Source organism: Anguilla rostrata, chromosome 16 (genome assembly GCF_018555375.3).
Source record: "Anguilla rostrata isolate EN2019 chromosome 16, ASM1855537v3, whole genome shotgun sequence".
Taxonomy (NCBI): Eukaryota; Metazoa; Chordata; class Actinopteri; order Anguilliformes; family Anguillidae; genus Anguilla; species Anguilla rostrata.
Window position 1 is genome coordinate 25055184 of NC_057948.1, and position 27725 is coordinate 25082908.

At 41.1% G+C, this 27725-nt stretch overlaps 1 protein-coding gene across 6 annotated transcripts in view; it reads left to right on the forward strand.

Annotated features, from left to right (window-relative positions):
* The first annotated feature begins 3068 nt into the window (after window positions 1–3068).
* The window catches only part of LOC135242699 (amyloid-beta A4 precursor protein-binding family A member 2-like), a 59769-nt gene continuing 35112 nt past the window's right edge, over window positions 3069–27725 (forward strand). For 2 of the 6 annotated variants that reach the window (XM_064313885.1, XM_064313886.1), the window contains exon 1: window positions 3069–3285. The gene's annotated coding sequence lies outside the window, so the exon portion shown is untranslated. The remainder of the gene's footprint in view (window positions 3286–27725) is intronic. The other 4 variants (XM_064313884.1, XM_064313889.1, XM_064313888.1 and 1 more) reach the window with 2 other exon arrangements.

Here is a 27725-nt window from a genome sequence, read left to right on the forward strand (position 1 = left end):
CTAGAAGTGGTGTTCATGGGATGGGTGCAATCCAGTGCCTTAGTGCAAGGATGGGACAGTGCAGTAGAAGGTTCCATACTTTGAGATTTTAACCCAGGATTCTAACTTGTGGCCATTAAACGTCTTTAAAGGGTGAACCTGCTCTGTAAATTTGCGCACATAATATCCCCCTGCACTGAAAAGTAGTTCTCAATTCACATGCCAAGAAAGAAATAAATAATGTTCTCCCTTAAGTTAAATGATTACCATAAATGGCATTACATTCCACGTCTTTGTCCACTCATCAGTCAGATAAATCACATTATCAAACGCTTGTGAATTAATATACTGTATATACAAAACAAAAGCCAATAACTCAACCTTGACCTGCTTTTAGAACAGCTAATTCAGAAGAAATAATTCACAGGTCATGCATAAACAAATAAAATTAATTGTTCCATCAATGTAAAAGACAACAACTTAAAACCGTCTGTACACTTGTCCACTTTTGGAAAATGTCCTAACTTGACTCTCATCAACAGTCAGCTTATTTAGTCATCTGATCTGTTCTCATTCAGCTCCTCCCCAAAGGCCCAAAAATGCCACCCACTCTGGACCCCAATTCCATCTTAACAGTCACCTTAACAGTCACCTTAATTTCTTTGGTCTCCCATTTCTATTCTTATTCTGCATCCACCTGTGTGTTGCAGGCATTCTTAAAATGTAGTTAGTGTATTTGTGTGCACATGCATACATACATGCATGCAGGGTAAAAATATGTAGACACTTTTGTATTCATGAACAAATTACACTTTTTGACAAAATATTTAGCTGGCCTTAAAATATGGATTTCTTCGCACTTAATTTCTTCGCAGTATAACTTGAGATGAGCTTTAAAGTTATTTTCAGTTTCTTTGGCAGTTTTCTCATCAGCATGGTCCTCATACCCTCAGAAAGGACAGCCGTAGGATTGTCACGTACAACATAATAAGTGTCCTCATAAACACGTGGACGTGACTGCAATAATGTTGTTTTTTATGTCCAAAAGCCCAGGTGTTCTCTGCATTACTAGCTCAACATTCTCCTCAGTTTCCTATTTGTTATTGATTTCTGTACAAAAACGTCTGTCTGTTGACTTACTGCCTGAAAATGATTTCAGTTGTTCCCACAAAATTCCCTCAGTTTCAAATTAGAGTGAATGAAAAGGGATCGAAATATAAATTCTGTGCTTTCAGCATGTTCCTAAGGACATTTGTCATGTTCCTTTTTTCAAAAATATCTATGGGCTGTGCAAGTAATTCTGCCTGTTGGCAAGGTTTGGTAACGGCTCATTATCATATACTTTAAAACATGCAAGTCCAGTGGCTGTGACACCTTAATTTGTTCCATCAGTAAATGGCTCAGCAGACTCATTTTCATATATGAATCCCTGCTCCCCTTTCAGTTCATTAACTTCCTGACTTTCATCTGATCTTATGCACTTTGGGTGGTTTTTATTTCTCCCCAATAACTGTAGTTTTGTTTATTACCATTTTTATTTCCTATTTATCTCTGGCTTGTCCCTCTAGATTTAACTCGCTGTTTTACTCCTGGGCAAGTGGTAGACAACAGCAATGCAGATTGGCTGCAGTTAACATCCCAATAGAATATCTTAATGACCCTCTTTTAAAAGATATGACTCATAAATAGCCTGGCCATGAAGGTAATCACTTTCACCATGGTTCATTTTGATTCTGGACTTTCCTGGATGTCTCTGTTCAGTTAATTTATTAGCCATTACTGGCTTATTGCACAGAAAGGCAGTATGCTGCCAAATTTGATACAGACAACATTATAGCTGTACTTAAATCCACCCTACCCTGAACATTGTCCCTCAAGATTCAGGGTGGATTTAAATCAGCCAGGGTTCCGTGAGGTACAACTATATTCTTGCCCTTCTACACAGTAAAATGTCCAGTATTAATTTAACTCTAACAGAGTACATATGAGTCCAATAAAGACTGGCTTTACTCTGTAAGAGTTGATTTACCACTGAACATTTTACTGTGTAATTACATATCAGATAAAGAAAAATAGAAAATACAAACTTGTTTAAAAATGAAAGCACTACCCTTTGTGCTATACTAATGGTTGGCCTGCGGAGTTGAAATATACTATGTGCATCAGTGAGTTCTGTTCTCATCCATGAGATCCCAGCTGTGAGGGCTTTTTTTCCAGATCAAGTTACCAGAAATAAAAACATCTTGAAAATACTGTGCTACACCCTTTCTTTCAGGTTACCTCTGGTGGAGGTGGAGATTCCTGCTGCATTCTGGGGGCTGTTACTCCGTAGACTGTTCAATGGGCAGTGGTTCTTAAACTCCGGTTTGGGAGCCAAAATGGGTCCCAAACAGTTTTTCTTTGAGCTGTAAGTGCTATTATGACCATCACCACTGTGCATCAGGAACCTCTACTGGCTCATAAAATTGTTTTTTGTCTTTTTATAACTGCTCATTTAATTTATGTTTTACAATTTAATCAAGCCTGTTGTGCACATTAAAACAAACAAACAATTAACGCTGTCAATAGAGCACACCTGGTTCAACAGTAGGTAACCATTTGTTTCAGATGTTCAAAGACGGCCAGATGGGTCATTTAATCTATCATTCTGATATCATTCTGTATTTTGGTTGCATATTTATTGAGCTTAAAGCGTGGCATATTTTTTAAATTTCATTTCTTCCACTTACCTACGTGGCCTTGTTACTTTATCATGCTTGATTGTATTGAATATGAAACAATTTTGTTTTTAGTGAGGAATGCAGTTTTTTTCATTTGTGTGAATTTTTTTCATCGAATAGGCTGTAATCATACGGATACATTCACGTAGAGCGCACAAACGCTTTTTTATTTTTATTTAAAAACATATTTTTATTAACTTGCTCAATTAACAGAAACTGTGTGTATTTATATTAACCTGAAATGTGGTGTTTTCAATGAGAATGTGCATGAAAACAATGGATGTAAATATTACTGTGACATCAAGACAGCGTTGTACGTTCCGTTTCGATTCACGGGTGGGGTTTGGTGGTGGTGGTCTGTTGCTATTCCACTATATAGTCTGCCAGGGAACTGCAATGCTACGCGTATTCTCTTAAACACGTTCCAGGGCTGGTCCCTGCCCTCGCTTTTATATTCTTCAGATTCCGGGGTTTATTAGCAATCTCGATGTGATCGCAGGCACAAAGCAAGCGTGCAACGATCACTTTCACTGTTAAAAAGGAGATCATTTGTCAGTGCAAAAATAATTCACGTTTGTTGTCGCAGGTAAGTCGCTGAATATGCTTTTATCCTTATATGACTTAAATGGCATTTGGGATGCGCAGTGTTTATGAATGAAGAGCGTATTATTTATCTAGCTACATTGTAGTGGGAGGTGCTTTAAAGCTTCAGTATTTTATAAAAACTGAATTTAGTTCTAGTTACGCTTAATATTTTAACGCGTGGTTCCTTGGAAGCGGTTTAGTTAACGTGCACGTAGAAACGAACATCATGTATTTAAATTTTTCATGAATGACACTTTTGTTGTGTTCTCTCACAAAAATGCGTGCAATGCTCCCTGAGCTTGTTATAGTTTCCCTATCTGTAAGAGTGCATTAACTCGCGTGGCGGAGGAGAAAGCACATTTTTGGAAGAGGCAACTGCTTTTTACCGGGTGTAGAGCGTGATAGTACATTTCATTTCGCAAACGAAGAGAAGCTTGGTGTATGCACAAACCCGAAGATACTCCATCTCAGTAATGTAAACTCAAGTGAATACAATGAAAATGGATTAAAAGAAGTATTAGAATCGTTACAGGGATAGTCTTTACAATAAGGCACTCCACTGGAAAGGTGCATCATATATTCGCTCCAGATAAGAAGCGCATGGACAATGACTGCAACAAAACTTGGAACAGAATTTGTGATCAGCTACACAAACAAGAAAAGTCCTTATATATATATATATATATATATATATATATATATATATATATATTTTTTTTTTTTTTTATGGACTGTGGGTTTAACTGTTGCATGTCAGTTTTAAAAGGAAGCTGCGTTCGGCCAGCACTATTGTTGGCGTGTAATTAACAGTTGCATGTGCGGCGCGCGTTGCCGGCTTACAACGAATCAAACGTCATTAAATGATTGATGAATTGATTGAACGCACACGCTAAGCCCACGTCCTCGTTCTCCTGGCCCTCTCGCTGCTCCATCTAATCTCAGTTTCTGAGTGATTTATTTCTCATAACGAGCTCTCGAGGGATTCCCATTACTTTCATTAATGATTCGAAAATGCAGGGACTGCATTTCCATATTCTAGAATATAGCCCGATTTTCGCATACCACTGTAGATCTACCAAATAAGCCAGAATTTCATTAATTGACATTCACAGCGGTAAAAGCTTGTGTAGTTCCTGTTTTAATATTAATGGTTAATGTATCAACGTCCTGCACCTCGGCTTGGGAAATCATTTGGCTGGGTTGTGGATGGATGAAAATGGTTCTGAATTTACACGCTCAAATCATGTGCTGCTCCCTGATGTTCAGCATGGGATCCCTTCGGTAATATTCTTCATATCGATTGTATGAGTAAAAAAAGAAGGGGAAAAAAGTGCACTTCACATTGATTTGAATGAATATTCAGTTCAATATTCAAAATGTGTACATCGGTGAAAAAAGAAAGTTTGATTGGTGGAGTTACTACTCTATAGTGGATTGCATTATCTGTGATTTTAAGAACTAGTACGTTCCATGAACCCTGCAGTTCTTAAAGCCCAGTCTGGTGGAGATGATGTGGATGGAATTCCCCTGTTTTGTTGGGATGGAAAAATGCACACATTTCATTAGGCTACATTTTGGCACTTAGCAGATGCTCTGATCCAGAGTGACTGGCACTGCTTTAATTTCTATACTATCCATTTGTCCTAAAGTAATTTAAGTTATGCGCCTTGCCCAATGGTACAACGACAGTGCCCCATCTGCAAATGGACCCTGCCACCTCTGGCTGTAGGCCAGTTGACATGCCCAATTCAAATGTATTGTAAATAAATTATGAGTCGAGCAATTGTTCAGAATGCATTCAGCACAGAGGAGTTTATTATATTGTTCTGTGAATAATATATTTCCTTTATCAATGGAACTTACTGACATACATATTGCATTTATCAGATGCTAAATTTACTGGATTTACCTGTGCTTGATCTAGTTTAAAAACTGGTAGCTGGGTATGCAGATTCTCTGTTGATCCATGGTGGTTATTGTTTAGAAACTTCCATCATTTCTAATATAAAGCAGGCATGCTTAAGTACACAGTACTTTAGCTCACCTTTAAACAAAATGTAGGATTTATTGTCATTTATTTCATCATATTTCATAGGTTGTTACTCAAGCTATCCCAAAAGGAATGTCCCTCCTGGGTTCATTGAGTGAACGTATCTGTGACAATGAACTGTGGAATGCTGGAGGTAGAATTTGCTTGAAATCTGTTGATGGAATGGCTTTATGTCCCTATTGCGAGGTCACAGTCATAAAAACTGTTTTGCATTTCTGTGAATATTTATGAGCTTTTCTTGTTGCCCCTATTATTTGCACACTCACTCTGGATCATCCCAATGTGCAAGCAAACTTTCCTCTGCATACTTAATAGCATCTGATCTGAATATCAATACCAAAATGTCTCTGGTGAAAAAAAGTCTATACACTTGCTGGTAACTCTAACTGTAACTGTTCTGATATGGAAAATGAATGGACAGTGATGCATTTTTACTGTGTAGGTTTGTTGGAGACAGGCATTTATTTCCATTCTTGTTTTTTCCTGACCATTTAAAGAGACTTTTTTTTAGTAGTCTAATAGAAGTTTCACTTTGGTGTGTTTTTTGTTTCTCTTTGAGGTATCTACCCCAGTCTTCCAAATATAAATAGCCTATTAATTAGCCTTGACAAGCTTTTTCTGAATTTGTTTATATTTGCCCGAACTGTACTAAGCATTGCATTATTTAAATGGTTAGAAGACTCCATTATGCAAGAACCTGTTAATTCTGGAGAAGCTGACAGGTTAAGTATCTTGCAACCCAACTACACCATGCTGCCACCCAACTACACCATGCTGCCGCCCAACTACACCGTGCTGCCACCCAACTACACCATGCTGCCACCCAACTACACCATGCTGCCGCCCAACTACACCATGCTGCCACCCAACTACACCATGCTGCCGCCCAACTACACTGTGCTGCCACCAAACTGCACCGTGCTGCCCCCCAACTACACTGTGCTGCCCCCCAACTATACCGTGCTGCCACCCAACTGCACCGTGCTGCCACCCAACTGCACTGTGCTGCCACCAAACGGCACTGTGCATGGTCACACTCAACTATACCATGCTGCCAGCCAACTATACCATGCTGCCATCCAACTACACCGTGCTGCCACCCAGTTACACCATGCTGCCACCAAACTGCACTGTGCATGGTCACACTCAACTACACCATGCTGCCAGCCAACTATACCATGCTGCCACCCAACTACACCGTGCTACCACCCAACTGCACCGTGCTGCCACCAAATGGCACTGTGCATGGTCACACTCATCTATACCATGCTGCCACCCAACTGCACCGTGCTGCCACCCAGTTACACCATGCTGCCACCAAACTGCACTGTGCATGGTCACACTCAACTACACCATGCTGCCAGCCAACTATACCATGCTGCCACCCAACTACACCGTGCTGCCACCCAACTGCACCGTGCTGCCACCAAATGGCACTGTGCATGGTCACACTCATCTATACCATGCTGCCACCCAACTACACCGTGCTGCCACCCAGTTACACCATGCTGCCACCAAACTGCACTGTGCATGGTCACACTCAACTACACCATGTTGCCAGCCAACTATACCATGCTGCCACCCAACTACACCGTGCTACTACCAAATGGCACTGTGCATGGTCACACTCAACTACACCATGCTGCCAGCCAAATATACCATGTTGCCACCCAACTACACCATGCTGCCACCCAACTACACCATGCTGCCACCCAACTATACCAAGCATGCTCACACCCAGCTACATTGTATTACTAAAAGGCCTTGCAGAAGACATCACAAAGGTGTACAGGGACAAACTATAACAGGTTTGTTGCAGGGACCCTCTCCACCGAGAGGACACTTGGTAAGGGTTTTATGTGCTAGGTAATGCATTATACCCCTGCTGACAGGCAGACACTGTGTCTCTGGAGTACTGGAGGAGGGAACATTGTTATTCATGCTTTTGGGCCGTAGGAAAGATCATTTTCCTTGCAGAGAGGATTGCAGAGTGTGGGTTTTTCTGTGATGGTGATTATGACCATGATGATGACAATGACCACGAGGATGATGACGATAGTGATTATGACTCTGAAATGTAGGGTTGTGATTAGCATTATGATAACAGTCTTTAGATAATAAATAAAATGGGCTTTTCGATTCAAAGCACTGGCACCTGACATAATGGTGATAGCATTGATTTAACCTTTCAGATTGTAGGTTTTTTGAAATGTTTTTTTCATGATTCTAAGCCAGTATTCTAGAAGTGATTGTTACATCAGCATTAGAGTGTTCCGTTAACATTCTAATCACATATTTGTGATCTCACACCTCAAAGATCACAAACATGTTATTTGTGCTTAAATGCGATTTGGTAAATGGCACTGCGGCGGCTGTCCTCCCAGCACAGCCAAGCTCTGCTTTAAGCATGTCAATCAGCCTGCTGTTATCAAGGGGATTTAAGCACTTGCATCTGTCACATGCTAACCTTTTGATCTGCTTACCTGCTATGTTCTTTTATAAGCAGTGTGCTGCAACTGTGTGCTCTCCTCTGTGTGAGGTTCTGGTCTGTGTGTGTGTGTGTGTGTGTGTGTGTGTGGCTGCATTAGCACAGGGTATAAGTGGCTTCACTGCCCCCGGGTGGGCTGTAGTGCTCTGTTTCTGAGATTGGCACAGAGGCCCTCTTATAAAATTAATTTGGGGGTAGGGGAGAGTGGAGTCCAGGGATCCGGACATCAGAGAGAAAAATCTGTTCTGTATACGATGTCTTCTCCCCAAAATGTTGTTTGTAAATAATTAATTTAAGGTTAAGATACAGTGTTTTTGCTTTGTTTGACATGCAAAGACGAGAGGTGCTGAGTGTAGCCTCTCTAGGTTGGGTTTTGAGCAGCTGGTAATATTCCTTTTGGGTGAGACGTTAAAGCTGCAGGAGAGGAGCCAGATGTGCCGTGTGCTTGCAGTGTACCTCAGGAGAGAGGTGGCTTTTGAGTGAAGGTATAATCAGCTCCTTGTCTAACACACTCTACAGCATTAGCACTTAATGTCAGTACCCTGGCATGTATCAGCTTCTGGCATTTAGTATTGATTTAATATCATACAAATGTGAAACAACAGAGCATTTACTAGGCATTAGCATATTATGGACTGTATGCAGCTGGCTCTTGAACTCTGGAGGAGGAATCTTGTTTTTATGATTTCATGTTGGAATAAGTTCAACAAAGCGGTGAGAGAACATATTTTTTTCTTATCATAAAATCACAACGTGGATTCTTTTTCTGTAAACCAAAGAATCACTGAGGGAAATCATCAAATCTCCATTCCTCTCATTTTTCCATTTTGTGAAAGAATCTCCCATCCTCAGTTTTTCCTTTTGCTCTTCAGACTCTCCTGGTAAGATCTGTTGTTTCTGCTCTGTCCTCAGAAGTACCCTCATTTTCCACTTCTAGAGAAGGGTGGAAAGTGTGTGACTGCCTGCTTCTTGGCAACACATGATAACAGGACTCAAAAAAACTTCAAAGACATAAAACAAGCTGTAAGGAGTCTCACCTTTGATACAGTATGAATGAGTCGAGTGTGATATTGTGGGAACTTATGTGCAGTTTTAGTCATTTTAGTCAGTGCTCTGGTCTGATTGGTGGGCTAGAAACAGATCTGAAGTAGACCATTGTAAAGGGCCGATGAGTGTTGCCAGACAGTATTTTTTTCATACTACTAGCATCTTCTATATTTGCTGTGTAAGGGCTTTATCCTTCTCTTTTTGTTTAGACATTGCTGTTACCAGCAGGCCATTCATTTGTCTGAGCCTGGTCTAATGATTGATAATTCAAGACAATTCTGACCTTGAGGCTGAAATGTAATATTATGAAGTCATGGTCTGTGAGGTCTTATGTTCTCTCCATTTTTCCTCCTAAAAATCTTAAAATTAAAATAAAAAATTACATAAGGATTAAAATCTACAATTTTATTGGTAATTAATTTAAAATTAATATAGCAAATAAGGAAAATAAATATTAGAATATTAATATAAATATTGTCGTAACGGCTGTAAAAAATTTTTTAATTATTACATGAATCAATACTGTTTTTATTCAGAATATTGAGGGTGCCAGTAGATTTCCATTCTGGTGGTAAAAATATTATTTGTTGGAGCATATCTTTATGTAATATACCCTGCATTGTTTTATTTGGTATTTATATTTCTGCTGTTGAGAGATTTGTTTTGCTGATATTTTTTGCAAATGTCCTTTGATTGATACACATTTAAAAACCTTTAAAAAAAAAAAAAAAAAAAAGACTAGACTTTGACAATACTCAAAAGGCTTCCTGTTTTTGTTGCTTTATTTCATACTGGCACCTTTTAAACCTGTTATTTGTTTGTAGGGATTACAAAAAATACAAAGGCACTTGCTGTCTGCATGATGATTCTATCTGGATGACACAAGAATACAATGACTTTTGTCGCTTGCTGTTTCTTGAAGCTGGAAAAAAAACAAACCCTTGGTTGTGACTTACACAATGCGAGTCATGCTCCTGTCGTAAGTAAAGTCCTCACCAATCGCCCTATTGTCCTCTGCAGCTGTTGCGTACAGCATCCCCACTGTCTCGGCTCTCGAATAGGCAAAAACGACTGAATAATCTCAGAGCCCTCTACTTTGCCACAGTGGTGTGTCCCACAGTCTGGAATGACGTCCTGTCTCAGTCAGTGCCCGGTGTAGGGGCAGTACCGGGGCCTGAGGCGTAATTGGCCATCGTGAGGCCCGGGGAGGGATGGCTTCGGTCAGCAGTTCCCCCGGCCTCATCGTTATTCCCCTGGGTTCTGTGGGCTGCCTGCACCAGCTGTGCGTACAGCAGTTCGATGACAGTGCAGATCCAGGGGGTAGATTGCAAAGTGAAGCGAAGTGCACAGGTTTTGGAGGACATTTGACAGAGGACATTGCAGTGGTGGGACAGATGGGATTTGGGCAGATTGAAAGGGGCGGGGGAATGCTGCCACTGTGCCATTTGGGCACTCATTACTTATCTTCACAATGTGGCCTTGCAGGCTAACAGATTTCTCGAGGGCTGCTGGGCTTAAATTAGTGGTTTCTCCCTGCTCATTTGAACTATGTTGTACCCTCCTCCAACCCACAATCCCACATACGCACACACACACACACACACACACACTTTCTCTCTCTCTCGCGCGTGCACACACACACACCACAGGAGAGGTAGCAGTCTCTACCACACATTTCTTCGAAATTTTCCTTCATTCAACTGATGTATTCTTTTTTCCCCCTAATATGGTCATGTCACTCAGACTGAATGCTGTTATTTAATTTTCTAGCCATAAGTGACCTTCAGATTGGTCACCTTGATATGGGGCGTCATGTTTAATTCAGAGTCTGTGATAAGATAGCCACTTGCTGTATTAATCTCTAGGCATTACCATTTAAATGAAGTAGCTCAGTTTTGCAGAGGTTTGGGCATTTCGCCTGCTGAATCAGATTTCTGAGTTGGATCTGAGGAAAAAATATATTCATGTCATTACTTTTTCTCAAATGTTTCAATGTAAAAAAAAAAAAAAAAAAAAAATGCTTGTAGCATTAAGCAACTGAGGGCTGTCTAAACCCTTGTTACTCAAATCATGGTCCTGGAGGGCTGAGAACTGCTGGTTTTCCACCCTCCCTTTACCTGGCAGCCGGGTGTGATGACATTTGGCCAATCTGTAGCACTGATTGTTCAGTTAATTACCTGGGAGAACAGAAAACTAGGACTGGATTTGGATTTGAGGGCCAGATTTGAGTATCCATGGTATAAACCAACCATACATGTGTATGTGAAATGTAATAGAAATGCCATTCTTATTTCTCTCACATTAGTATTATAAAACTGTATCCATGGCAGCTGATTGAAGCTGGTAAGTTAAGATGATTGCAATCTTGTTTAGAGTGAATTGGAGCGTGAAAGTGGCTTGAGACCTAAACGTTTACTGCTTTTTTAAGTGTATTTGTAATAACAAATACAATTTAGCACAGAGGCGCTATTCGCATATTGTCATTCATTTAAGAGCTTAATTTAAATTGGTGCTGAAACATGATTTTGACTGACTTGTAAAAGAAGTGGTTACTCTGGGTATTTAATGCAATTACTTGAATACTGCACTCTGTAAATGAGGTGATGATTTCCTCTTGGCATTGACAATGTGGGACAGTGTAAATTTAAAGCGTTGCAATAATAATAATTGGATATCTATTCTCAAGTGACACACCATCTCTTGCTTGTTGCCTGTGTGTGTTATCATGATGAAGACTATCTCTGTTCCCCTACTCTGTTGGATTATGTGATTGCCCATTTATCTTTGTCTGTTGCTGTTATGTCATAATTAGTACCTTTACATATTCAGTTTATGCAGTAGGCCAACTGATTAGTTGGCTTTGTCATCCTCTCTGGAGGTTTATGGAAAAAATATGTGGCTCTTGATGTCAATATACTGTACATTTTAGATTTAGGAGCATGCTGAAAAGGCATGGTAAATGTTTTCAGTGTCACTCACCTTGCTAAGCTTCTGAAGGACTGATTTCTGAGTGGGTGAGGGGGTTTAATGCTAGTGAATAAGAGATTGATTTCTCTCTTTTTTTTGCATGATTGTCACATACCCACCAGCTCAAAGCTTTGCTCTCAGTTCATGTTTCAAAGATTTGAATCCTCTTCATATTGCATTTAGGTCATGGTGGAATTTGGGCCTGACTATAAAAAGGTTATCTTTAGTAATCCCAGTAAAATATTCTTTATGCATTCCCGTGCTTTTTGCTTCTAACAGCTATTTTAGATTTGACATTTTAAGTATCTGCTGGTGTAAAATACTCCTGAGTAAGTCTATTTTGTGTATGTTGACCTCTGTCCTCACCAGCTCTGAATGACAGTTCTCCTGGTGGAGATAATTATGCACACTAAATGTTTTGCAATATTTAATGTACCATCAGAATAACATTCAGGCTGAGTCACAGTGCACCGCAGTATCCAAGAGTAGAACAGATTACAGAAGCGCAATATCACAATGTACCATATTGCAGAGGAGGACTAAATTTTCAAGTATTATACATATTTGGTGTGGAGAGTTGGTACTGGTCAAAACAGCAAGTGAATGCTTGTAAATTACACTCTTTAGTAAGCTGATGAGGATCCCCCCCCCATCTCTCTCTCTCTCTCTCTCTCCTCACTCACACACACACACACACACACACACACTGTGATTAAGTCAGAAGTGGCAGCTGGGAGGTTGATCTGTGACATGCACTGAGAGCAGCCCACAGGAAAGAGCTCTGCATTTCAATGGCTCTTCATCTCCACATCCCCTTCAGACATGGTTCTTGCTGAGAATCTTAATCCCACTGGTTTACTGAATCACTTCTACTTCGTTTGAGTTAACAACAGTTCTTACTTTGTACCAAGAAGAGAGTGTTCACAGCTCATGGTTGAAGCTGAGTAAAACTCTCATCTGTTCATATACTGTATTTGATGAATGATTCATATTTTAAAGCTTGGGTTGCTTGATGTCCTTGTTATTTTGATGAATTTTTAAAGACAATATATGTAAATATAACAGTTTAGTGATTATTGAGTGAAGCTTCATGATGCCCATAATACTATAGGTGGAGCAGCAATGTGCTGTCAGCTTCATGGCACTGTTCGATACGCACCAATCAAAAGGCTGTCTCTTAAGAGCAAAATGAATAAATGAATTGTTTCAAAGCGGTCAGTTATTATGACAGCAACTCTATCCACTGTGGGATTCAAGAGTTCTTGCTGTCCCATCGCAGTTTGTAAACTACCTGCTGTTTTCTTTTGAAGGCACTTTTTCAGCACCATGGACAGTTCAGGCCCCTTGAATCCAAATCCACACTCACCATTTCACCGTTCTGACACTTTTGCTTCAAGAGATTTGACTCATGGCATAGTACAGGGTATCACAAAGCCAGTGGCTGTTATGGCTTCAGTGCAGAAGTACTAAGTATATCAACTGTATGCCATTGGCAAGAGTCTCTTGCAGGCATTCTGTTTTCTGCTTCCTTTATTTTCTTTTAATTGCCTAAAACACAATTATATGTGGGTCTAGCCAGGGCTCTGGGAAGTGTCTGCTTTAGAGTGAGGAACAGGTGCTGATAATATGAATTTGCTTCCTCTTCCTCTCTTAGACTACGAACATCTCTGCATGTCTCTCTCTCTCTCAGTGAGAGTTGAAAGCATCTCAGATTATCTCAGAGAACAGTGAGAAATCCTGAAGACTCATTTTAAAGTAACAGCTTTCACAATGCAAAATGTGCTGCCTCGGTGTCAAAAGTATAATTGTTTATACTGTGGAAAGATGAAAGCATAGCAATCCCACTGCATTTAGCCCTCAAAATCGAGTCTGATTCTGAGGAGGCTGCTGAACATCAATTCCGCTTTTATCATCAGGTGATTCATAGATAATTCTGCTCACATACCCACAGTAATGATTCAATATCCAAAATAAATGTCTCGAAACCGCAGAAATGAGATTTAAAAGCTTTAAAAGATAAATGAAGTCAGGTCATGGTTGGTTGTCAAAGTAGCGTGCTAGGTAAAACCCGAAGAAAACAACTATTAGATGCCCAACATATATTTGCATGACTCATGAATATGCGGAGGTCCCAGCATGCACTGTCATGAAACATCTGTTCAGTGGGACTGGTACTTGAGTACAGTACCCGAGATGGACTGCCAGAACTGTCCCCAAGCCCCTATGCTGTTCAAATCTGCATTCATTGAGGTGAGGGTGTTAAAGACCTGAAATAATCTCTCAGTCGAGAAGAAACCCATGAGTCCTTTTAAATAAGGAGGCAATGAAAAACAATCCTGGAAACTCAGACTTACATCACTCATACTCTATCATTTGATATATGTAGTTTTCTGTTTTGGATTGTGTCATATAATTGGATTGATAATATGCACAGTTGAGAACAAATGAATCAAAAGGTCACCATGCTGCATAAAATAATGTGTACAGATCGCCCAAAGTATGGGAGGGGCCAGTCATTTAAGGGTCCATGTTCAGACTTGCTCAGCTCCACGTTGGCTGCCAATTTTGAAAAAATAAAGTAAAAAATAACAAAAAGCAATGTGTACTATAAGACTACACTATATGCCCAGTATACAGAATGGTTGCTGTAGGGCTGCAGGTCTGGTTACCGCCTGTTTCTCTCTCATTGTTCATCATCTTTTTGTCAGTGGAAAGAGACTGAAAAAATGTATGCCTGCTTATTAAATGTCACTGGTTGCATGTCATAGGCAGAAGAGACAAAGGGTAAAGTGGTGTGTGGTTGAAAGAAGGATGATATAGGTGAGAATGAAAATCAGACTGGTGGGGGTGAGGCTATGTAAGTAACGGGATGATAGAGTGGTGGGGGTGGAACTATACAAGAATTGGAATGATAATCAGAGTTTTAGGTGGGGCTATGTAAGTAATGGATTGATGATCAGATAGGCGTGATGTAGGCGTGGTAACCATAATTACAGTGGTGGGGGTCAGATGATTTTCATGAGGTAATCATTATCAGCTTCCAGTAGAAACTCAATAAAATGTGGATGTGTTATAGTATGTATTGCAATGGAGATTTTTTTTTAACTTAAATTGAAGTCCAATACACTGGTTTCTTATGCCAAACGTGGTGTTTCGTACCAACAGAATTTTTCTTGAATTGGGATTAAACCGGGCTAAAAAGCCATTTAGAGTGCTTTCCATTCAGAGCATGGGAAAACGGGGTGTAAAAGCCTACACCTTCCTAATATCATTTCTCACTTGTCAGTCTCGGGAACAGTGTGCTAAAGAAGTGTTCATAATATGCCCAGAAAAACAGGACAACTCTGTATTCTGTGTAATACACCTGTTTAAAAATGTACAGTGAAGCAAGAGGAAAAAAGTTACATTTTCAAGCATTTGACAATAATATAAAATGTTACCGTACATCCTGCTTTGACGGTCACATTTCTTTGTTTTTAAACCTTGCTGAGTTTTCAAGGAGGTATTTTAAAAGGCTTTGAACTTGGTCTTTCACACCCACTAAATTGATGTCGGCTTGGTTGCCACCATTTTAGTGGCTTTCACAACAGTTGATTTAAACAGTGCACAATGGACCATTGAGTTAAGGTGATAAGGGGACATGCAGCCTGGAGGAGAGACATTGAACAGAATCTGTGATTGGTCGTCTTGCTGAGAGAATTTATGTCTTCTGAATGGCATGCACTTCACCTTGAGAAGAACATAACTTAAATTCAACGTAAATGTTGAAAATATTACGATGCAAAGCTCAAAATGGCTTTTTCAAAAAATGATTTCAGTCATGGCTATATTTCAGAAACAATGCCAACTCGGAATGCTTTATGAAACAGCCGATTTGATTGACAGTGTTTCTACACTATATGGGTCAGTGCCATGACAAAAATACATACTGTATACATACACATTATGCAATGTAATTTTACTCTTTCACATTTATTGAACCAAAAGTATGAACTGTCTTGAAGTAGAAAAGTGTAATGCAGTGTTACTGAAAGTAAATGCCAACAATATTTACTTAGAATATGAAATGTGATAATGATCGTTTATGTGTCGGTATACACTCGCTGGTTTGCAAATGTTGTTACCCTGGTTTCACACTATTACTCACGTCAGTCAGATGTATGCACTTGTGTTCTCCTACACCGTAAGTCGCTCTGGATAAGACCGTCTGCTAAATTAGGGCAATGTAATGTAATGTCTGTGTATATGGGTGTGAGCACGTGCACATGTTCACATGGGCTTTCCAGTTATTTCATCTTGCTGAGGATAGACTGACGAAAGCGCAAAGTGTGCTGACAGACGTCTGCTTTGCCTCGCACGCTACTGAAGTAATTCTCATAACACAGGGTCTGCCCTGATTAACACACATGAGAATCCTGGCCTGGGGTTGTTTCCTGTCACTGTTGCAACACTATAGACCTCCACGGAGAACCTTGGCAATTAAAGAATAAAAATAAATAAAAACACCTTAAAAGAGTGTACATCAGAGAAAATAGTGCGTTTGAAGCGTGTGCGCTTCTGACGCCTGACACATGTATCAAAGTCCACTGACTGAAGTGCTGAGAAAAGCAAGCTGATCGGAATTGAGGCTGATGTACACTGCACCTGTGTGATCTCTTTTATTCTTCACAAAGACATCCAGAAGAACATGACATTATGCCGTAATGATGCTGCTCCGCAGTTGAGAGACTTCACTAACTCTTGGGCTCATTTATGGCAGCGAGATGCATGCTCCCGCATTCTAATCCCGGGATTGAAAGGAGCAATTGGACGTTGGGAGATAACGACTTTAAAATAATGACAGCACTGGCATGGGCAGTGCAGAAGAGTGGACACCCAATTTGTTAGCCTTTAATGGGTGAGACAGACCTCCTTAATGGGCGTTTCTGACAGACCTTGATGAAGGGAGTGTTTCCCCTTCTTCGACTGGGCAGTTTTCCATATCAGAGTCACTAACCGCTTATTCATGGGACTAGGGAGTCTGGAGCAGAGGGTGATTATCCGTTATGGCCCCGCCCTGCATGGCTCATTGAATTCTGGACCATCGTGGAACAGAAGTGTGGCGCTGTATGGCAGTGAAGCCTCTCTCTGCCATCTGCTTCACTACTCAGCTGTACAAGAGAAGCTGCTCTGGTGTCCCATTTGGGCTACTCTCCATTAAATGCCTTCAGTGTAGTCCTTTCAGTATCACAACGCTGAGGCTGTGTGACATATTCAAAACAAGGTTATGGAAACCCCGTGAATGAACAGTGTGCTGGATGAAATCCAGGAGAGGGATGGATCAATGTCAAAAGCTCATTGGGTTACTCATGTCAATACAGCTGCGTGCTGCCTCAAAGAAACAGGAATTTAAAGCTACTAATTCAGATTCTGCATATCAGCCGTGTGAAATTAAATTCCAGATACTGAATTCTGAATATGTCTATAATTAATAACTATTGTTTAAATGGCTAATGTGATATCTCAATTTCAGATATTATGTTCCAGTTAATAGGTTTTAATATGGATTATTATTATTCTCAATGAATACATTTTACAATAAGTGTGTCATTAACAGTAAGATATCCACCTGTTCCATTTCACTTTTACTGAAATAAAAATATGGTTTCTTTGCAAGTGGGTGAAGGGCACGCCATAGTAATTGAAAATCAGCTGAAATTCCCCTTTTATTTGTCAGTTTGGTGTAGCATGGCATTCAATGCCTATTGAAGATGTCATTATACTGGTGTCAGCTCTGGCCCCTGTAACCCTGCCCCTGTAACCCTGTGCATGTTAATCTCCATTGTTATTGGCAGTCCTGCTTCATGCTTCAGCCCCTTCCTCCAATGTGATGGCTCATCTCTTTGTTGCACAAGTCGCTGGAAACAATCAGCCATTGCGCTGAATATTGAGGAGTCTGTAGGACATGTACAGACTGCTTGAGAAGCTGTGAGATTAACCGTAGAATCGAAACATTAATTGGACAATAGCAATGTCTGAATTGCTCTGACATCACCTCATCCATTGGATTGCTGCATTTTATGAGGATGAGATACTTCTAGGGTTTAAAAAAATTGCATGCCATTGTTTTTTTATGCTTAGGCCTCTGTAGAGGTGTTATACATTATGTTTGAACTCAACAATGCCTCAGCCTACACAGTAAATTGTTATAATGCTCACTCATGTCCCTGGTTAGACTTCTATGCCCACGGGAGCTTCAGTGTGGATCTGGGGACAGGGATTCTACTGAAGAATTCTTGGAATGTTGAGGTGAGGCTGAGGGTGAACAGGGAGGAATAAGGACTTTTTTTGGGGGGGGGGGTGGGCTGTGCTAGTGGAAGGTCGTATCCTGAACACAGGCTGGGAGTGTGCAGCAGACTGCAGGAGAGTAAATCCAGTAAATTACCCGCAGTACACAAAAAAGCTCTGCTAACAGTAAAAGACGAGATGTCACTTAACCGGCTCTGCGCTCTCTGCTCCTGTAAGCATGCGTGCTTATCTTCCTCCTTCTGCAAAAACATTTTTCCTCCAGGGGGTCTGACTCACACGGCATTTGCTGAAACTTCAAAGGGAGGTTTCACTGTGTAAGCAGTGGGTACTGTTCGGAAAGATGTGAGCTGTGTGTGTGTGTGTGTTTGAGCATTTACCAGCTTCATTCTATTGCGCGGACAGCGGAGGCTGCCAGTTCCTCTCTCATGTCAGATCTGAGCCTTCATTGGCTGGGAAAATGATTGAAAATATCTCTTTTAGCATTGGCCCGTGGGAGCTCTCTTCTTTTTCAATCACAAAACCTGAACCTTGCATTCAGGCCTTTTTATTGTTTCAGCAGGTTGTACCTTTTTACTGCAGATTTGGATTGCACCAGAATTAGCTTAAGCTGATTTTCATCTGCAGTTGGCTCTTGCAGGGAGCAGAGGTGAGAATATGGCTTATGATGGTCAGTGCTGAACAGAGTGCTAACACACCATCTTCATGTCCCTTTTCTCCAGTAAACATGACCCGGATGATTCAGTTTTGGATATTGGTGGATCTGATGGGTGTGGGTCAAAATCGGGAAGTCACACTGTTGGTAGTGCTGTACATTAATTTATTAGTGCCAGTCTTGTCGGCAGTCTTGTCCAGTGATATTAGAGACTGCTAATGTGTCAGTCAGCAACCAACATCTCCCGGCAGGGAAACCTACGCATTTTTTTGCTCTTTAGCAGGCAATAGCTGACAGATCATTGGGCTTAACAACTCAGATGGTTTGTGGTTGGCCATTATAGATGGCCAGAGTTGGAGCATTCTTGTTTGCCCTTTGAGTTGGCAATGGGCAGACCTGGCGTAGCAAGTCCCTTGAGACTTACTTTCGTCTTTTGTTTCTACATCTCAGCCTGTTCGACAGCCTTTATTGTTCTATAGCTCTGCCAATTAAATGAGACATTTGCACTTTCATCATTTCATGGCAGGGAGTGGTGACTGCTTGCTAGGATTTGGGGAGAGTTCAAGTTCAGTTGAAATTGTGGAGGCCTGGTCCAATCCTGGCTGTGAGCTGCCAGGTGCAGGATGTGCTCAGCTCTTCTCTCTCTGTCTCTGTCTGTCTGTCCCTCTCTCTACCTCTCTACCTGTCTACCTAGCTACCTCTCATTCGCTTGTGTGCGGGTGACCCTAGACACCCCGGCCTCCCACAATCCCCTGCTGTACTTCCATCTTTACCCTTTACCCAGCTTTCCCTTCCCAGTGTTGTTGCTCTTGACCCTTGCACTGCAGAAACAGCACTAACAATCATTCCACAGAGGATCGGTCAGTCTTAATGGATGTCAGACCAGCTGCCCATTCACTGTACCACTCTACTTCCCTTTTTTACATGTGGCACAGAGAGCCTGTTCTCCAAGCTAGTCTCAGCTGCTGCTAATATAATTAGTGTATGAATATAATCAAAGCTTACTGTATGATGTGAAACGGCAGCTATGGCTGATGGTGCGTTTGTCCTAGCTGGTAGAAGACAGGAAAAGGACAGGTGCTTTAAAATGAAACCCCTGTAAATATGTCTCCCATGCATCTGAATGAATGTACCATTTGACTTTGAAATTGCCTGTAGGTTTGAATGTGTGAGTACATGGTTTGTGGGGCCTGCAACAGACTGGCAAAATGTCCAGGATGTGTTTATGCTGCTCGCTTATTGCATGCTGGAATAAGCTATTGCAACCCCCCACCCCCTGTGGCCAGGAATAAGCGGTATAGAAAATGGGTGGATAAGTGGATGGATGAACCATAACTGCAGGTTGCATTGTTTGTAAATGTTAATGTGTTAAGTGAAAATGTAAATGTCTTATGCTTGTACATGTTTTTTTTTTAAACATCTCAAAGATTTTGCGCAATGCAATTTTCTAAAGAGAAACAGCAGGCTCTTAGTTTGTTGCAGTGCTGGTTTATGGTGATGCTCGCAGTGATGTTGATAGCCAGATGGAAAACTGCGATTGTGCTCTGAAACAGGAAATGAAGGTGATTATGCCTAGCTGGTGAGTGGTTGTTGCATATATGCTTTCTTTGCAGGAAAATTGCCAGTGTCAGATAAGCTCAAATTGTGTTAAATTGAACACTCTGAGTCTGCATTGTTACACTCTGCACAAAGTTAAAGATATGCCTTTAAAGGAATGGGTGAATGAATGAATTAATAAATGAATGAAATGATGTAAGATATGACAGTGAATGCTAATATGTATAGGCAAGCAGTCGCTAACAGAAATAGCATTTCTTTTTAGCAATTTTTGTAAGCATTTTGTAACACAGTACTGTACATCATAGGTGCTTGGTGTTTCTCTGGTGGTTTGTACTCTCTAATAACAGACTTTGTGGAACCACAGATAGACAAATTGAAGTATGAAAGAAAACAATATGTGACTAAATTCATAAAAATCCTGTTATTAAATGGCCAAAATCCAGTCTAGAGTACACAGAGATTCTTAGAAACCCCAAACTCCTGTCCAGTTGGTAAAAGGAGGTGTGATGTACCTGGGGCCCACTTGGCTAAGATTCCTTTTGTACCTGTTGTTACATGCAACAGTGCAGTTAATTTTAATTCATTAAATAGACTTTTGTAACCCTTTTGGCCTCGACAACCCAATTTGTTCTTGCCTGGAAAAATTATGTGAGGTACTTTGCTCCCACATAAAGCCGATTGGTTTCTTGTCATAACATGCTCTGTCTCATTTTATTAGAAACCGAAGCTACCTTCCATAAAAGTCATTCGGGACAATGAGGAACTCATTACACACACACACACACACACACACACACACACACACAGAAACACTTTACCAAAGAAAGTAAAGTTTATTGCGATCACACTGGCCAGAGGGAAGGTCACTGAAACAGGTTTGCTCCCCAGTAACCCTCACTGTTTTCTGTCCCGGTTTAAATTCCCTTAAAGGCCCTGCCATGACACACATTATCTCTGTGTTTAGGAATGACATATGCTTTGTGCACCAACAACCTGAGCTCAAAATACATGAACAGAAAACCACAAACCCATCAATATCTCCCTGTGATCTCTGTGAATGTAACATGCATGGACTCACTGTGCTTGCATTGCCTTCTTGTTTGGGTACTCAGACACTGTTCTCTGATTCGCCTCGTCTCTTGCTATGAGGTGCGTTGGTTTTGGAACACCGAGTGGAAATTCCAGCTACCAGCCTAAGATGGAATCTTGCTGGAACCAGCTTCTGTACCAAGCTGGCCAAGCAGCTGGACATGATATTGCCAGCATGGTTGCTATCTCAACCATCTTCATCTCCAGTCCAGCTTCAAACCATCTGGACTAGCTTAAAACCAGGCTTAACCAAGCTGGGATTTTCACCAGGGTCTGGTTTGGGCGGTGGGCGGGGATGGGAGTGCAGACTACTGAATTGCTGGGTCCTGTGACCTGTACAATGATTGACAGCATGGAGGGAGTGGGCAGACTGAAGGGACTGGAAGAGAAGGAGGCCGAGGCCCAGGAGGAAGGAGAGAGAACAGGGGAGTGGCCCCTGAATGGTTGAAACCTCACCAGTGCAAGCATGTCTCATCTCTTATTTATTGTGCAGCAGAAACCACTTCTGCAGTGAGGGGCCTGGCTTGCTGCTAAACAGCAGCACAAATAACGTTAACTGGCAGAAACATGAGTCTTCCACCCAGACACAAATATACAGTCACTCCTGAGCCCTGGGGCCACAGTGCTAATGATTATGAGGCGGTCTCATAGTGTGCATGATGAAGATCCCAGAGTGGTTAGTTTTAATCTGGCAATAATGAGACCTTGTCTGTTTACAAAACTGAATGGTTACGTTCCAATGCAGAATTTGGGATTATGCTGTCATGTGAGAGCTGCGTTACAGAGTCCAGTTGTTATGAAGATTATGGAATCACTCTACCTGACTACATTTCCCATAATACAAATAACTATATGTCTGGGATCAAATTCGATGTGCTTTAATCATTGTGCCTTTTTTGCCACAGGCACTTCCTAGGTGTGCAGTCACAACAAGGAACATTGAAATTCTCATTTAAAACTATCTGTCTGTAGGAGAGTTCTTTACTTTGCAAAACAACACATCTGCTATTGTTGTTTTCATTCCGAGACAACTTCCTCTTCATGGAAATGCCGATATGAATTTAAAGGAAATGACAAAACAGCAGAATGAACTATCTTCTACACTTTTTCTCAGTGTAGAAAGATATTTGCTTGATTTAAATATTGTTTTATTTATGCAATGATTCAGCAGAAACCAGAGTAACTTTTTTATTCATGTAAATTATTTGGCAATCTGTGACATTTTTGAGTGGATGTACATTTTTTCAGTGTCTTTCCACTGACACAAACATGAGCAATGTGAAGGAAACAGGCAATCACCAGACCTGCAGCCCTACACCTGCAGCTGTTCTATGAAAAATAATGTTTTTCTGCATTGCTATAGACTGGGCTTGTAGAGTCTTACAGTACACATTCTTTTTTAAAAGTTTTTTATTTCATAAATTTGGTGGCCAACGTAGGGCAGAGTATGTCCACTTCCTACAATGGACTGCAAGCACAGCTGCGGTCGTGTGAACCCCATTCCCAAATCGGGAGAGTGTAGATATCCATGGTTCTCCTCCGAAACACATGGAGTTACCAGCTGCTGCTTTTCACAGTACAGACTACAGCTAAGCTCGCACAGAGCAGAGTTGGAGGAAGACCTTTCATATGTGGCATTAGCATGCAGTCCATGGGTGCCCAATTGAGCAGCGACGGTGTCGCTGGATACCTATTAACATAGACCCTTACCCAGCTGAGCCCTCCCATTTTATTCTATTTGTCCTCCACTGTTTATATTCTTTTCAATCCAAGGATAAGATACAAACCAAAAAAGAATTCACCATGTACATCATTCATGCTTCATAATTTAATCGTCTGCAGTCTTTCAGGAAGGAGAATATGTTATTTTCAGTTTCTCATGTCTTTATGCCCTCCTGGTTGGGAGTCATCTACCATGGTCTAAGGGATGGTGTTTCCATGCTTTTTTATTAAAAAGGACTCATGGATTTCTTCTGTACTGATTTTATTTCTTTAACACATTCACTTCAGTGAATACAGATTGGAACAGCACAGAGGCTTTGGGGATAGATCTTACAGTCCATCACAGATACTGTACATCAGTCCCACTGAACAGATGTTTCATGACAGTGCATGCTGGGGCCTCTGCATATTCATGAGTCATGGGAATATATTTTGGGCATCTAACTTGTTTTCTTTGGGTCTTACCAAGCACTCTGCTTTGAAAACCAATCATGTCCTGGCTTAATTTATCTTTTAAAGCTTTTAAATCTCATTTTTGCAGTTTCAAGGTGTTGATTTTCGACACTGAATCATTACTGCGGGTATGTGAGCGGAATTATCTGTGAATCACCTGCTGATAAAAGCTGAATTGTTGTTCAGCAGCCTCCTCAGAATCAGACTCGATTTTGAGGGCTAAATGCAGTGGGATTGCTATGCTTTTATCTTTCCACAGTATAAACAATTATACTTTTGACACAGAGGCAGCACATTGTGTTTTGTGTGGGCTGGTATTTTATCAGGAGTCTGCAGAATTCCTCACTGTTCTCTTCATTAATCTGAGATATTTTAACTCTTACTTGGAGAACTGTTTCCATGAAAAGGCTTTATAAAATGTTCATCTTATCTGTCTCTTCCTCTCTCTCTCAAGTAAGATATTGAAGGTGAGTTAAGAACACTTCACACTTCCAGAAAGCAATTTTAAGCCCACCAGTGAATTTTGAAGTATAAATGGTTGCATCGGTTGCATTGGTTTTCGAGAAATTTTTTTTTTTTTGTAACTTAAATGGGAAAAACTGTTTGCACTTTTGGCTGGAGGAATCTTCTTTCCTTGTTACACTGGATTTCTGTTTTCTTTTTGATGCTAATAAAAAGATGAAAATTGATTGAACGCTGAAAATGATTACCAGTTGTGCAGGGCAGCATATATGTGTACCAGTTTCAAGTTGGCCATGATGGTTTGTTATGCCTGTAGGCTGTGCCAGAGCCTGATAGCATTGTCTGTGACACAGGTACCCAGCTTGCGGACAACCTGTTTACAGAAGTCCATTATCTCCGCTACCCAAGCAGGTCCCAGTCACCTGCTCGTTACTGATAGAGTAGATGAAAACCATGCCCATCGTATCCTGTCCTGGAAACGCTTGGTATACCTGAGTATATTTCCTTTAGCAGCCATTAAAAAGTGTGTGAGGAACTGATTCCTTTTTCTTCCTTGTTGAGTTTCACCCCAAGTAGGAATTGCAAGTGTATTATTGTAAGTCTGAATGTGTGCTCGTGTGTACACTAGCAGTAGGAACGAAGAGATTATGTTTAAGGTGCTGTTTATACAGGCTGCTGTTTAAATGAATGTTAGTTTATTCTGTATGCATTCGCTCCAGCAATACCACACACCCCACCCTATAGACTAAGCAATACCTAAAATTGCATTAGCAGTGACTACCATTGTAATCTATGTGGTCTGTGCCCAGGGTGAGAATGTTCAATGATGGACGATGTTTCAATGTGAAGGACCTAAAAACAGTGTAGCAGATCTGTTCATAAAACCGTAGGGACTTGATGTTCTGGAGATGGTAAAGAACAGTGGTCAGACTGTGAGTATTTTGCAGAAGTCTTAGGTTGTCACCCTGCAGAGGAGCCTGGTTACATAGGAAAGGGGACTGGCAAGTGGAAATGGCCACACACAGGACTGGAGGTCAGCAACTCCCATTTATCCCAGCAATGATTGAGGGCTGGGAGAAGTACTTCCTCCAAAACGGTATTCAGTGTCTTATCCGATTTTGTCTGTCATGTTTCCCAGAGAGGAAAATACAGGCCTTGACATCACTGATATGCAATTTAAAGTGATTGCTGAAATTGGAAGATTTTGAAATAGAACAGAACATGACTGTAGTAGAATGGATGTAAAATATATTTCTATAGAAATATTTGTTTAACTGTCATAGAATCACTAGGTGTACTGGTCTCCTTGTCTGTTATTAGAGACTCAATGGATGGGGTAAGGGTATAATCAGGGTTATCAAATTCTTGGCCAGTTAAATGCTACCCCCTCAAGAAAACTAAATTCACATTGCTGTGCAATGGAAAAATGCAGGGAAAACAAAGTCTAAAACTGATGAACGAGTCATAATTTTCTGCTGTATTTTGACTTGCAACTCAAAATGCAATACTGTAGTCATGGAAATAGCTGGCAGTGCAGTGGTGTTTTTTTTTTTTTCTTTTTTTTTAGTTTAAAAAAAATAGAAACACCCTATTAGTTTACATTTTCTTATTTTTAATGGACTTGCACCAAGTTTCACAGTTTCTGCAAAATGAAGAACGGACATTAGTGTCCTCCCACACGCTTCATTTATTTTTGTCCAAGGACCTTGCAGTAAGCCAAATCCAAATTAGATTTACGTCTCGTAAAAAAGTTATTTTGTGCTCCACCTTCCTTATATTCAGCTGTAGTCTACAGCATGAGTGGTGCTGAAGCCAGATACACACTGTTTGATAAGCCATCCCCTTAAAATAGCTTTCATCATTCATTATTAATACAGTGACTTACTGTGTTGTTGGGTGGCCTTTACTTCAGTTCAGTGTTTGTAGTTTTCCCTGTTTTCTTTAGTCTGTGGTTGGAAAAGGGTGTATAACATCATCCGCATCTTTTACAGGCAGGAGTGGCAAAAATCAATGGTATTTTTTTTTCTTACTTTCCCACGGTATAGTACTGTAAAATTGTGCCAGATGAATTATGAATATACTTATCTATATTATATTATTGCTGCTGTTATTTTGTACGAATAGTTGATTCACTCTGTATCATCACTTTGATTTATATAATATTGATTAGAATAATGTTCCTGCATGTTGCTGTCTAATGTGGGATTAGCGGTGCAGAGATCAGGGTATGGGCCAGATGGCAGTATGGGATATAGTCCTCCTGCGTCCTGTTTGTGCCTGGCTTTGTTCCCCCAGGGCCACTTGAACGTGACGCAGGTGAAGAACGTGGTCAGATCCTTCAGAGCCTGACGCACTGTCAGGAGCCCTGCTTTAACCTCACATGACTCAGCACGCGCTGCAGCAAGTCACACACGCTTGCACTGAGCCGCACACTTTCTAACACCTACACTCTAACGCCTGAGTGCATGCGCAGACATATGTGCATGTACACGCACGTACACACACACCCTGCGCATGCATGGGTATACACAAATTTATGCACATGCACACACTCTTACATTAACCATCATGCATTAGAATGGTAGCGTGCATGGGTGCGTGCATGTTTGTGTGCAGGTGAATGGGATGTGAAGGCTCATGAATGATTCAACCATTGCCTTTCTCCTTAGGGATAGGGTCAGTGACCACAGGCGAGAGATATTTGATGTATATGGCGGCTGCTGCTGCTTCTTTAGTGAGCACAGGTTAGACCGCTGCTGTTTCTAATAAATCAAATTGGTTCGTGCTGTATGTTCCTACTCGGAGGGTCAGAAAGCATTATTTATATAAAGTATCGTTTATATTGATTCCAGACCAAGCTTTAGAATGTCTCGCAATTTTCTCTCGGGGCGGTGTAAAAACTCCACGCATTTACACACAGTGGTGATCATCAGGAGAAGAGTTATAGACCTCATATTTCTCCCCCACATCTGTGAGTGACTGTTAAGTGTCAGAAGGTGTTTGGGGTCTGTGGGTGGGGGACCACCTGAGAGCATCGTTTTTATCATTTCTCTGTATCCGCCAGTGTTATTTTCATTACTGTTTCATGAGTGAAAGTGGCAAGGCCACATTTTTATTTGTGGGGCTCATTAACACCTCTCTTTTTCTACATCCCTCCTTCCCTGGCTTGTCCCTCCTGTGAGCTCAGTCATCAGGCTGTAGGGCAACCAGGTGTCTGCCCGCCCAGTACAGGGGCTGTGAGCAGGCAGCGTGGAATAGTGTGTGTGCGTGTGCGTGTGTGTGTGTGTGTGCACAGCCCCATAAATCAGAGCACAAGTCCTGATTTACAAGCACTCATACATGAGAGCCAAGAGGCACTCTGATTGATGACTCTACTTCTGTGTATCTTATTTAAATAAAAGGAAAAGTAATTTCGTGTTTTTTTTTGGTATATCAGCCCTTTGCATGCGTGTGTCTGTCTGCTGCCTCCTGCTCTGCCCAGAGGCTGCTGGAAGTGGAACGGGTGGCTGCCAGTTTGAGAAGGAAGGAGACATCTCCAGCAACTCTCTACAGCAGTCTCAGCGCCATCAGTGTGTGCAGGCCTGCGTACATGCTTGTGCGTGTGTGTGTGTGTGTGTGTGTATGCTTGTGTGTGTTTTTTGCACACGCATGTGTTTGTGCATG